The following is a 15,166-nucleotide window of genomic DNA, read 5'->3' as shown; positions in this document are numbered from 1 at the left end:
GGTGTAAGACAAATATTCCTAAAGACGCCTTTTTAACTGAACAGTTCCCAACTCTATCTGAAAATAATAGAATCGTTAAGTACAAGGACCCTGGTCATTTAACACTGCCTCTTTTTGTGTGTGTAGATGTGGTATATGGATGATGTAGATAGTTGATGGTCGTTGAACAAAAAGAAGCGTATCAAAACCTAATTATCCCTCAATAAGTAAAGGATGAGTAGGGTATCGTTCCACTTTTAAGTGTATGTTATGTGAAGAACAGGACTGGAAAGGGGGTTTGAGGGATTAAAAACTAATATTGTAGAGATTGTAGATACTAAACTAAGTTAAACTAACTAAACTATTGAGAATTTATAAGAGAGGGAATTCAAGAGATTAGAATCCACCAATGCTTTTGATTCAATGACCTTTTGCTTCATGTTGTTCTCCAAGTAGACTACAATCGGGCAATCAAGCAAGTGTTGATGCCTTTTTGGGTGAAACATCATTAAACAATTAACTCTACTTAAGGTTGTTCCTATGTTCATGTTACTAGTATCTTCTTTCCTTTTATGTGAGCTTGGGCAGCTATTCAATGAATCACCATCTAAGGCAAACACAAGGAATACTTCCCTTACTCTAAAACACTACACAATTAGAAGAAAAGTAGAGAGTAATAGTATAATATTCAATTACAATAAATAAAACTCTATTCTAGCATTATATTCAATTGCAATAAATAAAAGCATGTTACTAGCAAATATTCAATTGAAATAAATAAAACCCTAAACTAGCATGATATTCAATTGTAATAAATAAAAACCCTTAATCTATACTTCCATCCCCGGTGTGGGCAATGGAACTAATAACTAAAACATAAAGAACTAACCTGATTGAAGAACACCATGAACCGAAGAATCATTAACCCTTAAGCACTGGCTTCATCTCCTCCCTTGAAGGAGAAGATTAGCCTTCCATAAAGAAGGAAGAACATGAAGAACGAGAAGAAGAAGAGTTGAAGAACATAAGACTAGAAAGACTAATTTATTAAGACTCTCTACCTCAAGTTCTAGAGACAAGAATATAAGTGAATTGGCCAATTACATGAGGCACTTAGGTCCTCTATTTATAGGGGTTACAATGAGTTCTAGAAGCATTCCAAACCGTCATTTGTTTCCTAATACAAATAGGTTTCTTTCCAGAGTCCGACTTCGTCTTCAAAACTGAGAAGGAATTGGCTACAGTGTCGATTCATGCGTCCCAGACTTAATCAATGCATCTGGACGCTCGATCTATGCGTCCCAGATGCAGTCAATGCGTCTGGACGCTCGATCCATGCGTCCCAGATGCATAAACCGATTTCTCTCTTACGCTTCTATCCTTCTATCCTCTTTTTTAGGGCTTTGGTCCAAACAACGAATCCTTTGGCCTTGGGCTTCCAAATAGACTTTAAAATAGGTCCAAGTCGCGTATTTAATAGCTCCAATTCCTTGGCCTTCTATGATTGTCCACGGACCTCCCAAGGATCATTAATGCTCGAATTGCTTCGCTTTTACCCCATTTTCTCTAATATTCTACAAAACTCTCTTTTTTTTCCTAGAATCTTAAAACACAACTTATAAACACTATTAGTCCACTAAGATGGCTAAACAAGAGGCATAATCGAGGGTTAAATAGCACTTTTTGAGCACTTATCACAACTCCCAACTAGCCTTTTGCTAGTCTCTTAGCAAATAAGATAAAAAATAGATAAGTGATCAAAATCATATCCTAATAACAAAAATAAAATCCTAACTCACTTTCGCAGGCATCGCGATTGCATTTACGATATGCAACAAGGCTTTAAACCTTTAAGTTCCCCAAAAAGGACGAGTTATAGTTTCGTGAGGGTTTTCAGGTGATATACCCACAAAATCAATCAATAGCATGTTCAAGAATGATAGTATTTTTCAGAGAGAGAAATTCCTTACCTACTTAGTGCTTACCCCAATAGACAGTCTCCATTGCTAACTACATTTCTGCAAAGACTCAAAGATTATGATGGGAGATAGTAAAAATTGACAAAATTCTCAATCAAGGCTTATGTGTGTACTTAGTCAATCTCCTATACTCTCCTATCCAAGAAACGGAATCCCTAGTTTACCATAGGTAGATAATCTCGACTTTCAATCCTCACCGGTCATACTCTCAGAAAAGAATCTTTCAGAAGATGGTTTACTATTTTACCTCATGTATGTGGGGGGAAAAGAATAATGCATACTAACATCCCACATACTACCTTGAAAAACGACTTCTTGAATAAAATTAGTCTCATGGAAAGAATGTCAATCACATATGAAGTGTCGGGTCCTTCACTTTAGCATCCTCTCACCTATTCTAGACTTCGTACCATACTGTAATGATAAGTCATGGGTTGTAACTTGGCTTGGGTATTGGTTTATGAAGGAAAGGTAAAAAAAGGATTCTAAGGTTATTTCCGAAAACACTAAAGGTTTTGCTTCTTTCTTTGGAATATTTCTTCAAATTCGTATTGCGAGAAAATTCTTCCTTTATCTTAGCTTTTCCATCCATTATGTTCAACTCTTTTTTTTTTTTTTTTTTTTTTTTTTTTCGGTATATCCTTGATTAGTAATCGGATATGCTTGTTTTCCACTAGCTTCTTTCACTTTGAATGTAATGATGGGATTCATTGTATCTCTCGGTATTTCCTTGTAATCTTCCTTTTTGGTCTTTCTTCCTCCTTGTGCCCCTCGTATTCTCGAAACATATGGGTATGGGTGATAAAAGATTTTGACTATACTTCTTGTCCGAGTTGGGTAAAGGGTAAGGGTTTTATGAAAGAAAAATGGCTTATTGTAAAGCAAAAAGGGTTTAACATGATGGTCCTACTAGGTGGGATAAAGGCTGAATGGGTTCACTACTTGGCTTATCAAGATGATACTTGTTTGAATAGACTACAAGACCTAATGGCTATCTCCCCAGTTGATGTCACTTCGTGATTAACCAAATCAACAAAATAATGAGACTATATTACAACGACATAAAGAACTGAAAGATGTTGAGTCACTAAGACTCGGATTTTTCGTAAGAATTAACTCTCCAAAGAATGGGTATAAAGCTCAAGTCTCACGGGCTAAGTCTAAATATTCTACTTCCAGTTTACTAGGGGTTTAAATCTCTCTTCTAGCAAAAGTATACAAAACTGATCAAGTATTATAGTGGTGCCTTAATAAAGAATTCTATCAACAAGAACTATGTCCGAGCATAATAAATAGTCTAAGCGGTAATGAAATCAATAATATCAACTATCTATCAAACTCAACACTAAGCAGTATAGAATATATATCCTAGACTCATCATTAAAATTCATTTTTCTCATGCAACTGATATAGAAACAAAAATATTTTTGTTTTGAAAACTAATTTTCAAATTCATTTCTCAAGTACTTCTCAAGTACACCCCCCCCTACTTATGCATGCATTGACCTCAATGTATAAAGAAGTAAATGAAATGGATGAGAAAAAATGTAGGATATTACCATTGATGCGTAATATCGAATTAGTTCAAGAAACAAATTTTAGGTCTTTTTCGTCGATCCCCAAGACGTAATGTGAGTCTTTTAAAGTCAGATTCTCAAGACTTTATATCATGCATTATCAATTTGGAGGAAGAGATCATATTTTCTCACCCAAATCTGACGAATGTTTGGAGGACGAAGAGGTCTCACCTTGTGGGTCATCAAAAATACTCCTTGATATGCTGGAAAGATTGTTGGTGAAGTTGCTTCTCTACCTTGAATTATTTTAGGTCTGACGATTGTGTGATAGGCCTTGTGGTTCCTCTGTGTAGAACATTGATGAAAATCTTTCTTTCTAACAGGATAATAGTATCTGATGTGTCCTTTACCACCACAGTAATGATAATGGATGTCCGGGCCGATTTCAAAGGTGGGCGTAGACCGGTTTACATACTTCTCTTGTTCGACAATGATGGTGTAGAAGAAGCTTCAACAAAGGCAATTCTCCTTATCAATATGGTTCACTTTCTCGCTTTAGAAGACTCATTTCAGGTTTCTAGATTACGTTGTTTTTCCAAAATTTCTTTAAAGCCGATTTTCTAGTAACCCATTTTTCCAAGCGTAAGTCCGTTTGTTCATCCCGAAATGTAAAGTTCATCTTCTCAAGATATGATACTCTCTCTGTCAATTTTCCATTCTGCTCACTTAAATTCTGAATTTTCTGCAGAGATTCCAAGAACATGGCTAGCAACGCCTCTGTGGTGGGGTTCTCAGGTTCATCACAGTTTTCTGTAGATTGAGCACTTTCAATTGTATCTTTGAATGGGACGAATTTTTGTATCATACTATCAAGGAAGTACACCTCTCCACCTCCGGCTTCATCACAATCCTTATGCAACAGGTGAAAGATATTTATATCCATGGACATCTTACCAAAGTTGATCTTCATTTCACCGTTGTGACAATTTATCAAAGCTTTTTATGGTAGGAGAAAAGGTCGGCCTAGAATAATTGGTATTTTATCAAAGGCTTCCTGGGTGTCTATCACAATGAAATCCACTGGATAGTAGAAATCGGCTACTTGAACAAGAACATCCTCAACTATGCCTCTTGGAATCTTGGTAGAACGGTCACTAACTTCAATTTTGACTTGTGTAGGCTTTAGGTTCTCCAGCCCAACGCTTGGTACAAATGATATGGCAAGAGATTAACACTAGCACCAAGGTCTAAGAGAGCATTACCCGTGAATTTTTCTCCTATCTTGCATGATATTGTAGGACTTCCTGGATCTTTGAGCTTGACCGAGCTTGTTGATGGATAATAGATGTTGTTTGTCCAAATTAGAAACGCCGCTTTGGAACATGAGTACTTCTCTTTATGTTGCATGCATCCTTCAAGAATTTGGCATATGATGGCAACCGCTGCTTGATCGCTTTGAGAAAGGGATATTGATGTTATCTTTCTCAAATGCCTCCTTTATCTCTGAAAATTGCTTGTCCTTTTTGCTTTGAGCAAAAATATAGGAAAAGGTGCCTTCCGGTACAAACACATCGACGTGTATGCGCTCTTCTTTCTTTTGGCATTCTTGCATATCTTGTCTTGGTTGTCTTGACAAATGGGAGTGGAAAGGATTTCCCCACTTCCTTTTGAACTTCATTTGAAATCTTGACCAATTGCTCTGTAGCAATGTCATCATGAGAAGGTAAGTCAACCTTGTTGTCTATCTTCAATCCTGATCTAAGAGTAGTAACTGTGCTAACATGATTATGGAGGTGATCAGTACTAGAAGTTGTCCCAATGTGGCATACATCTTCACTCTTCAATATTGGTTCCAATAAGCTAGGTTGAGTGGCTTATGTCTTTATAGACAAAGCAGTGGTGAGTTGGTCGACCTTAGCATCTAGAGACTCCATTCTAGAACATTGACTTGCCTGAGATTGCTGGAGATTGAGCTGAGACTGTGCAAGAAGCTCTAGAACACTTTCAAACTTCTGATTTTTCTGTGATAGCAAAGTAATTGCATTCTCCGGTTGGCGGGTCGCGGCATAATTTCTCCTAGGATCGGGCACTAACTCTCCACTTGTATTGGAATTTTTCTTTGGGAGTATAAGCTGTTGTTGAGGAACCAACCTGTGAAGCTTGACTTGTCCGTGGAATATAACTTTGATCTTGAGAACACGGGGGTCCAGTTACTCGCCTCCAATAATAATTACCTTGAAAGTTATTACCACCTTGGTTGGGCCTCTGAAATGAGTTCACATTGTACTCTCCAACCGATGCATGTTGATAGTAACCGGACATTCTAGAGTTGCATGAGAAGTTAATGCGAACGGACTTCGCAAAGATTGGCTAGCTTGCATGACCGGGAAAGATTTAGCTTGAGACTTGTTGATCTTGGAGGGATTCATGGAGAACCGATTGAATTTCTTACTCAAAGTTTCAATCTTTGGTGGCCATCTTTGGCAATGTAGACTTCAATTCTTGATCTGCTTTGTTCATGTGCTTGGTAACCAAATTGCTTTGGCTCCCCTCCATGCTAGCGACATCCACGCTGCTAGTAGTCCATCATTGTGTTTCTTCACTAAATTTTCGAAAAGTTGTAAGCTTCCTCTCCATTCATCGATGTAAACTTGCCTTTGCCATTGATCAGATCATCTGCTTTTCATCATCATCGAGAGTCCTCGATAGAAAAATGAGAGAAAGTGTGCTCTTATCATAACCATGATGTGGACATGAGACTAGCAGATTATTAAATTTCTCCCAACTTTGATGATATTCTTCACTCACTTTTCCTTTGAAATTGCTAATGGCTTGCTGCATGGCATCTGTCTTCTGGGGTGGGTAGAACTTGTTCATAAACTTTGTTCTCAACTTCTCCCAGTTGTTGATTGAATTGATCGGCTGTGCAGTTAACCATTCGGAGGCTTTACCTTCAAGTGAGAGCGGAAAAAGAATCAACTTGATACTCTCATCTTTGATATTCTGGTTCTTGAAAGTTCTGAGGACTGATAGAAATCTGTTCATGTGAACATATGGCTGAACATTGTCTGAACCATTGAACTTTGGAAGCATTGAGATTACTGATGCTCTAAGCTCAAACCGGGTTAGCTTCGTTTACGGAAAAACAATACTTTTCTTTGGGTGGGTCTCCGATGATTGGCGAATAAAAATCGCTCATCTTCTTCCTCTGCTGTGCTTGCATGGGTGTGATAGCTTCAGGATTATTGGTGTCCATAACACCTCCATCATTGTGTGCGGCTATTATATCAATCCTATCTAGCATTCTTGCTATGCGAAGATGATGAAAACTATCCTACTATGCTTGAATGCAATTAAACTAATATGCAACTATTCTAAATTATACTAATATGCAAAACTACTTTCCTTCAACTGGGTTGGGCTTTTACAGCTAGTATCTCAGCCCGTTGTCTAAAAGTCGCTCTTCTAGGGTTATGGTGAATCACTTGGATTGCTTAAGTACCACGTCCTACAGACGATAGTCTGTTTGTCAAGATTCAGACAAGAAACACTAGAGTTTGATGTTTCGCTGTGTTGGCTTACAACTTCAATTGTTGAAAAGGTCCTAAATGCAATTATACTAGAAAGCAATAAAACTATGATGCAACTATAGTAAGAAAGCAATAAAACTAAACTACGATGCAACTATACTAAGAAAAATAAATAGAATGAAGATTCGACTAACCTGGATGGTAGATCTTGTCTTCGAGATGTCCTTCAAGCTTCTTTCTTTTTCAAAAGGATGGATGATGTGGCTAAAATTACCTCAAGATCCAAAATTCTAATCTTGAAAGAAAACGTTAAACATAAACAACTTAAAACGGCAGCGGCGCCATTTGACCAACCTCTTTCAGGGCTACAATTAATTATATCCCTGGCAGCGGCGCCATTTGACACTGCCTCTTTTTGTGTGTGTAGATGTGGTATATGGATGATTTAGATAGTTGATGGTCGTTGAACAAAAAGAAGCGTATCAAAACCTAATTATCCCTCAATAAGTAAAGGATGAGTAGGGTATCGTTCCACTTTTAAGTGTATGTTATGTGAAGAACAGGACTTGAAAGGGGGTTTGAGGGATTAAAAACTAATATTGTAGAGATTGTAGATACTAAACTAAGTTAAACTAACTAAACTATTGAGAATTTATAAGAGAGGGAATTCAAGAGATTAGAATCCACCAATGCTTTTGATTCAATGACCTTTTGCTTCATGTTGTTCTCCAAGTAGACTACAATCGGGCAATCAAGCAAGTGTTGATGCCTTTTTGGGTGAAACATCGTTAAACAATTAACTCTACTTAAGGTTGTTCCTATGTTCATGTTACTAGTATCTTCTTTCCTTTTATGTGAGCTTGGGCAGCTATTCAATGAATCACCATCTAAGGCAAACACAAGGAATACTTCCCTTACTCTAAAACACTACACAATTAGAAGAAAAGTAGAGAGTAATAGTATAATATTCAATTACAATAAATAAAACTCTATTCTAGCATTATATTCAATTGCAATAAATAAAAGCATGTTACTAGCAAATATTCAATTGCAATAAATAAAACCCTAAACTAGCATGATATTCAATTGTAATAAATAAAAACCTTAATCTATACTTCCATCCCCCGTGTGGGCAATGGAACTAATAACTAAAAACATAAAGAACTAACTTTGATTGAAGAACACCATGAACCGGAAGAATCATTAACCCTTAAGATCGGCTTCATCTCCTCCCTTTGAAGGAGAGATTAGATTAGCCTTCCATAAAGAAGGAAGAACACGAAGAGCGAGAAGAAGAATAGTTGAAGAACATAAGACTAGAAAGACTAATTTATTAAGACTCTCCTCAAGTTAAGGACAAGAATATAAGTGAATTGGCCAATTACATGAGGCACTTAGGTCCTCTATTTATAGGGGTTACAATGAGTTCTAGAAGCATTCCAAACCGTCATTTGTTTCCTAATACAAATAGGTTTCTTTTCAGAGTCCGACTTCGTCTTCAAAACCGAGAAGGAATTGGCTACGATTAATGTCGATTCATGCGTGCGGGCGCATTATCCATCGTCTCAGACTCAAGTAATGCATCTGGACTCACGATCTATCGTCCCCGTGACGCATCAATCGTCTGGGCCTTTCGATCCATCGTCCCCCGCACGCGATAAACCGATTTTCTCTCTTACGCTTCTATCCTTCTATCCTCTTTTGCGGGCTTTGGTCCAAGCAACGAATCCTTTGGCCTTAGGCTTCCAAATAGACTTTAAAATAGGTCCAAGTCGCATATTTAATAGCTCCAATTCCTTGGCCTTCTCTATGATTGTCCACGGACCTCCCATGTGATCATTAATGCTCCGAATTGCTTCGTTTTACTCCATTTTCTCTAATATTCTACAAAACTCTCTTTTTCACCTGTAGAATCTTAAAACACAACTTATAAACACTATTAGTCCACTAAGATGGCTAAACAAGAGGCATAATCGAGGGTTAAATAGCACTTTTTGAGCACTTATCATCATCCTACTGTACAATGCACCTTGGGGGATAATCACATGACAACTGCTCTATTAGACCTGGGGGCTAGTGTTAACTTACTCTCTTATTATTTATATAAACAAATCGGTCTACAAAAGATGCAACCAACGAAAATGATGTTGAATTAGCGGATCGTTCTATTAAGTATCCTAAGGGTGTGGTTGAAAACGTGCTAGTTAAAGTTCAAAATTTTTACTACCCAGCCGACTTCATTATCCTCGACACAGAAGTAGCTAACGACTCTGTACCTATCATTTTAGGGTGTCCCTTCTTGGCTACTGCCAACGCACTCATAAACTGCTGCGATGGTTCGATGTCCTTATCCTTTGGCCATCTTTCTATTGAAGTAAATGTTTTTAAGACAATTCAATAGTACCCAGACACGACTGTCGATGGAGAGGTTAACATGATCGAGAGCTTCGCTCGAGATTATTTCGACAACACGTTTCTTGATAATCAGATGCCTAAATTTCTTTCCTTTGGAAGTTCAGACTCTAACATTTTTGTCCCTACACTAGTCGATACCCATCTTATGGATGCGGACGAGATTGATGACTTTCTCAAAGATACAGAGGAATACCATAGTAATGTGGATGTGACCAAGCTGGATGAGGAATTTGACGAGTTTCTTAGAGCAGGTGATGATTCACCCTATCAAGAACTACCTTGTGCACCATCCGCCTCGATTCCCCTCCTTCCACCCTTTCAAAGGAACTTAGAGTTTGCACTTGATCCTCTTGTTTCTCCTGTGCTTCATGATTTTCTAAACTCTCCTGTTAAGAAAATACTACCTAAAGAGCCACCTGACACTTTCATTTTCAGTCGTGTGATTATACCAACCCATGCCACAAATGAGTTTTATGCTAAACCCACATTCTCATTTTTCCAATTCCTTACTTCTAAAATTCATCCATATCCACCATATCTTCCACAACCATCCATTTTTTCACACTTATTCACTTGACCACCTTTTCGTTGGAGGGAAAAGAAGGTGTATGCTCGGTTACGTTTTAGATCTATTAGACTTTGCTTTCATTTCACTAAGTTGCGTCGTCGAAAATCTTGGTGCTTGATTCTGTTTGGGGGTGCATTCCATGTTATTTATTTATGGAAAGACCCACAACTCTTTAGGTTATTGATATATGATAAACTATATGTTCATTATATACATATGTGTTAGATAAAGTCTTGAGTATCTGACTATAAAAGACTCATTTTATTCTTCGGTGTACTTCCTTTCACTTCCATATATTGGTAAGTGCGCCATTCAGGTAACCGGGCCCTCCCTTTGGAGTGTGTGGTTGTAAGTATCGGATCCTAAGTCCACGGTTAATATAATTCACGTTTTCCACTCTTGCATGTTTTCTCGATTTTGGAGTCATGTTTTTCTATGGTGTGAATTATGCATTTAGGGAGTTTATTGATTGATGTGTTTTTATTGTTTTTATTAGTTCGGATGTTAATTTTGAATTCAGTAGTTAAATTTGAATTCGGTTGTTAATTGTATTTGAATTTGATTTTGAATATAATTTGGTTCTTTTCAAATTATGCGTTGATTTTAGTTTTAATCCCACCTTCCCGAATTGTTTGGGGGTGGCATTATTTCTTTTAGCATGGTTTTTTATATGATTCAAAATTTAAAATTTTACGATGATTGTTGGGAATGTTGTCGATATTGGCATGGCTATGAGTAAATATTGTGGTAGGATGAAATCTAAATGAGTTAGGCAGTTACTATCCTAAATTCAACCTAAAAGATATTAGGTTTGTTTTGGAATAGAGAATAGGGGTTGTTTCCGTTTTCGGTTTTGGAAATATTTTGTTTCCGGTAATTGCCTTAAAACTTTTTGGCAACTTGGCAATTTGTTTTGGAAACTCAAAACCTATATAAACTTCCTTCATTCTACACTTACAACCCACACTACATCTCACTTTCATCTCTCACCTTTCACTCCCAAGTTTCCTTCTTTTTTTTTTTTCTTCACTTCAGCACTTAAGCTGCACGGAGCGCGCCTGTGCCTTAGTTGAGCGTCACCTGCGCTTGAACCACCTATAACTCGAAATTCACCTGAGCGCGACCCGCGCCCTACCCAGACCAAATTTGAGCGCACCCCGCGCCCTGACTTCCTTAAGCACGATTTTTTTTAATTTTTTGTGGGTTGTTGTAGGATCATTTGTAGCTGTTCTAGAGAGTAGTTTTGTAATGAAATCTCCTACACTCATACCTGAGTAGTCTTTCAAAGATTTGTTCTCGAGCGACACATACGGATCTTGGTTTCGCAAAGTGATCATACACGTAGGCTGGGAAACGCTAATGGTAAGACCTGATGATCTGTATTCTCCTGCACTTACATCTTATTTTTATGATAATTTTAAGTTCTTTGATAGACCAGATGGAGAACAAGTGATCTCCATCACCATTAGGGATGAACCGATGGAAATTTCCAAGTTCTTGTTAGCCTTTGTTCTTGGACTTGCTATGCCTACTAAAATAAAAGACTCATGGGCTTATTTGGTAGATAATATGTACATGTATAACTATAAGGATTTGCATGAGCATTATGGGGAAGGAATCTTTAGGATAGAGGACCAATGGGAATATAACGTTGCCCTTGGTAGCCTGTCTATGAATGTGGGCACTAGTATGTTTTGGATCATGCTAAACATTAGAGGGGAATGTCGTTATTCTTCTGTGAATGACGAAACTTGTGTTATTTTCCTTGCTTTAGCTGGGGGACGTACACTCTATGATATTCCCCAGACCCTGATGTCTAGTTTAGCCCAAGCCCATAGCATGAGGCATAAGTACCTTCTTATGCCTGTTTTAGTTTGTCGTATTATGCTATGTTTCTTCCCTATTTTTTATGCCCGCTTCACGGATTGGGTTGGTGTCGACATTGTGAGACCCACCAATTGTATTATTAGATCTTTCCGTGCAATGACTTGGCCAGGGTGGAGGATACAACCTTATCAGGTTGCTCCTTACACCCCATTTGACCAAGTGGCGCTTGATAGGTTAGCTATAGTAGATGATAAATGGTGTGAAGCCTGGCAAATCATCATGGCATGGCAGGATGCGAAGGAACCTCATTTCTTTATAAAAGAGGTTGATGACTTTTAGTTTCAGTTCGTGTCTGCTTATGTCCCAAGCAATTTACTTCTTATAACCCCATAACGGGTGGAACTCCTATAGAGTTGCGACAGTTTTTGATTTTCTATATTAGTATGTTTTAACCTTGTTTTACAGATGCTCTAAAATTTCACGCATTTCCATGGTATTTTTCTACCCTTTTTATTTAAATACTTTGAGGACAAAGCATGCTTCTTGTTTGGGGGTGGCATATAAACACGTGTAATTCAAGCATCTGTTAGGATATAGATAATACAATTTGCACTTGTTTTCTAGAAAAAATTCAAAAATTTCAAAAATATAAAAATTCAAAAATTTCAAAAATATAGCCAGAAATTCAAACCTTATAAAATTATTTTCCGCTAGTCGCCCCTCTGAGCCTTTCTTTAGCCTTTTATAAACCGCAAATCCTTTAACCTTTTACAAAACAAAATAAAATAAATAAATAAATAAAAAAATAAAAAAAATCAGTCTACCCATTCTTTGAATGAGTCTAATAATAGAGATGAAGAATAGAAAAGAGAAAGACCTTCGAAATCAAGAATTGTTAGTCGCCCAAATAAGAAAAGAAAGTTTCCATCCAAATAAAAAAATAATAATAAATAAATAAAAGAAAATAAAGAGTTAGAACTCCGAAAATAGAATCAAAGGAGTCAAAAGCCAAAGAAAAAGAAAAATATGGCTAAGGATGGAAATAAAGTGTAGAAGCAAAAGTAAAGAACAAGGTTTTCTCTAGTTACATAATATGAAGACTCTATTATCTCAGACTTGTCCTTTTTGAATATCCATTTCCTTCCTTCTTAAACCATCTCATAATTCTCGCAACACCTAATAAAGACCTCTAGCTCAATTAGGAATAGGTTAGTGTGATAGTAAGTGGCAGATGTGTTTGATCGACTCTGGCTTCCTTGTGTGTCATTGAGATTGTAAGGATAAGTGTGCCCATTGCACACTGGAGTAGCGAAACTTGAGCAGAAAAATCAGAGAGGTTTTTGTCTTGACATTTATGTGAGAACCTACTTAAGGACGCTATTCCAAGTTTTCATAAACGGACCTGCTAGTGCATTTCATAGTATTACTCATTGTATATATGTTTATTCGTAGATGATTGATTATTATGCATATATTATCTTAGGTTTCGACTTGATTATTCTTTATTCATTGCTAGTGAGATATATAGACAATTGGGAGCATAAATAAGGAAACAATAGTTTTATTTCTTAGTCATTGTAGTATAGATGCAGTTTGTGAGCACCTTCACTGGAAAACTCTCACGAGGCTATAACTCGTCCACTAGGGAATTCCTAGTGGTTTAAGGCCTTGTTGCCTATGGTCAATGCAATCGCACTCGGCGAAACGAGAGTAGTTAGAACTCAATTTTTGGTCACTTATTCTAATTTCTCATATTTGCTTGAGGACAAGCAAAATGCTGTTTGGGGGTGGTTTGATAAGAGCCCAAAACTGTAGTTTTAACCCCTTAACAATAATAATTTTAGACCAATTATGCGAGTAATTAATAAAAGTTAATGTTGATTACATGTTTTATGTATTTCAGGCATTGAAGTCAATTATGTGCAGAAATGTGTCGCTTTGGCGAGATAAAGGAGCAAGGGTTAGTTGCTAAGAAGTTCTGTGATTAAAAGCCAAAATTCAAGGAGAAAAAGCCTTTGTAAAGCCCGGTAAAAGCTGAAAAGTCAAAATCAACGCGGGCAGAAACAGCACACAAAAGTCAATAGAACTTTCAAAGACCGTATCTTTGGGCTTAGAACTTGGACTTGGACCTATCTTATGTCAAAACGACCGGCTCGGAAAGAGCTTTCTAATTGTCTAAGCTTTAACCCAATCGGAGGAGCAAAAGTGGACGAAAAGTCTGTTGAAGAAAAATCCAGCTGAAAAGGCCTCTGTGGATTGAAGAAATTGGGTTTTGAGCTCAATTTGTCGGCCCAAAACATGGCTCCTCAGCCCATGCACGAAAATGTGGATTTGGTTTCCTCCATTTCAACACACAAGACTTAACTCTTAAGCGATCCTTAGTTTTAGGTAGCAAGTAGCCATTAGAGAATAGTTTTAGATCTAGATTTAGTCTCCATTTAATTAATTAGTTTTTTATCTTGTTTTAAATTCAATTATTGAATTATTGTTATTGCTATTCATTAGATCAATAAAGTTAATTAGTTCTTGATAATCTAGTTTCATTTTTATTAAATCATTATAGTTTCAATTCATAGATTTAGTTATTTATCATTATTAGTTTCAATTAAATCTAGCAAATTTAGATTTCCATTCTAGTTGAATAAGCAAAGTTATAAACTTTATACCATGTCTTGGTTAAATTCATTGAGAAATGATAGTATAATGATTCTAGGCTAAACCTCTATTAAAGGGGGTTGAAGAAGCCTTGATGAAGCTTGATCTTTGTTAACTTAGAAATCGTCGTGATAATCTATTCAATTCTAGAGAGTAATTAGTTCACCATGAGAATGGGTTTGATTGCTTCACATGCTAGTTATTATTTGGTAGAGATTGCCACGAATAATTAGGGATTAGAATTACCAATTTGTTATGCGAAAGCATTTCGATTTGGATTGCAACATTTCTTTGTTAGTTGATTAAGTTGAGTTAAGGTGGAATCAATCCCCCCTAATTCCTTATCATAGAATCAATTTAGTATTTCGTAGTCCTATAAAATCATATCTTGTTAGTTAAATTTCCATCGTAGTATAAAATTCTATCATACTCTCATTAACTTTGGATAGATTGATAATCTTAGAAAACGCGAATTCTAAAGAACTAGGAGTGGAACGAATCTTTTACTCCAACTCTATTTCGATAGAATCGAGAGTAGAAATCTTTGATAAATTAGACACGAGAAAAGTTTTAGTTTTACTTGCGTTGAGTTTAATCACTTATGCGTAGGAAAACCTATCATTTTACCGTTTATCAATATCGTCGATTAGTGGGCAAACTAATCTATGCCACTACCACTCGTCTAGATATTTCTTT

Source organism: Coptis chinensis, chromosome 1, assembly GCF_015680905.1.
Source record: "Coptis chinensis isolate HL-2020 chromosome 1, ASM1568090v1, whole genome shotgun sequence".
In the NCBI taxonomy this organism is placed as follows: domain Eukaryota; kingdom Viridiplantae; phylum Streptophyta; class Magnoliopsida; order Ranunculales; family Ranunculaceae; genus Coptis; species Coptis chinensis.
Note: the sequence above shows the minus strand (reverse complement) of the source record.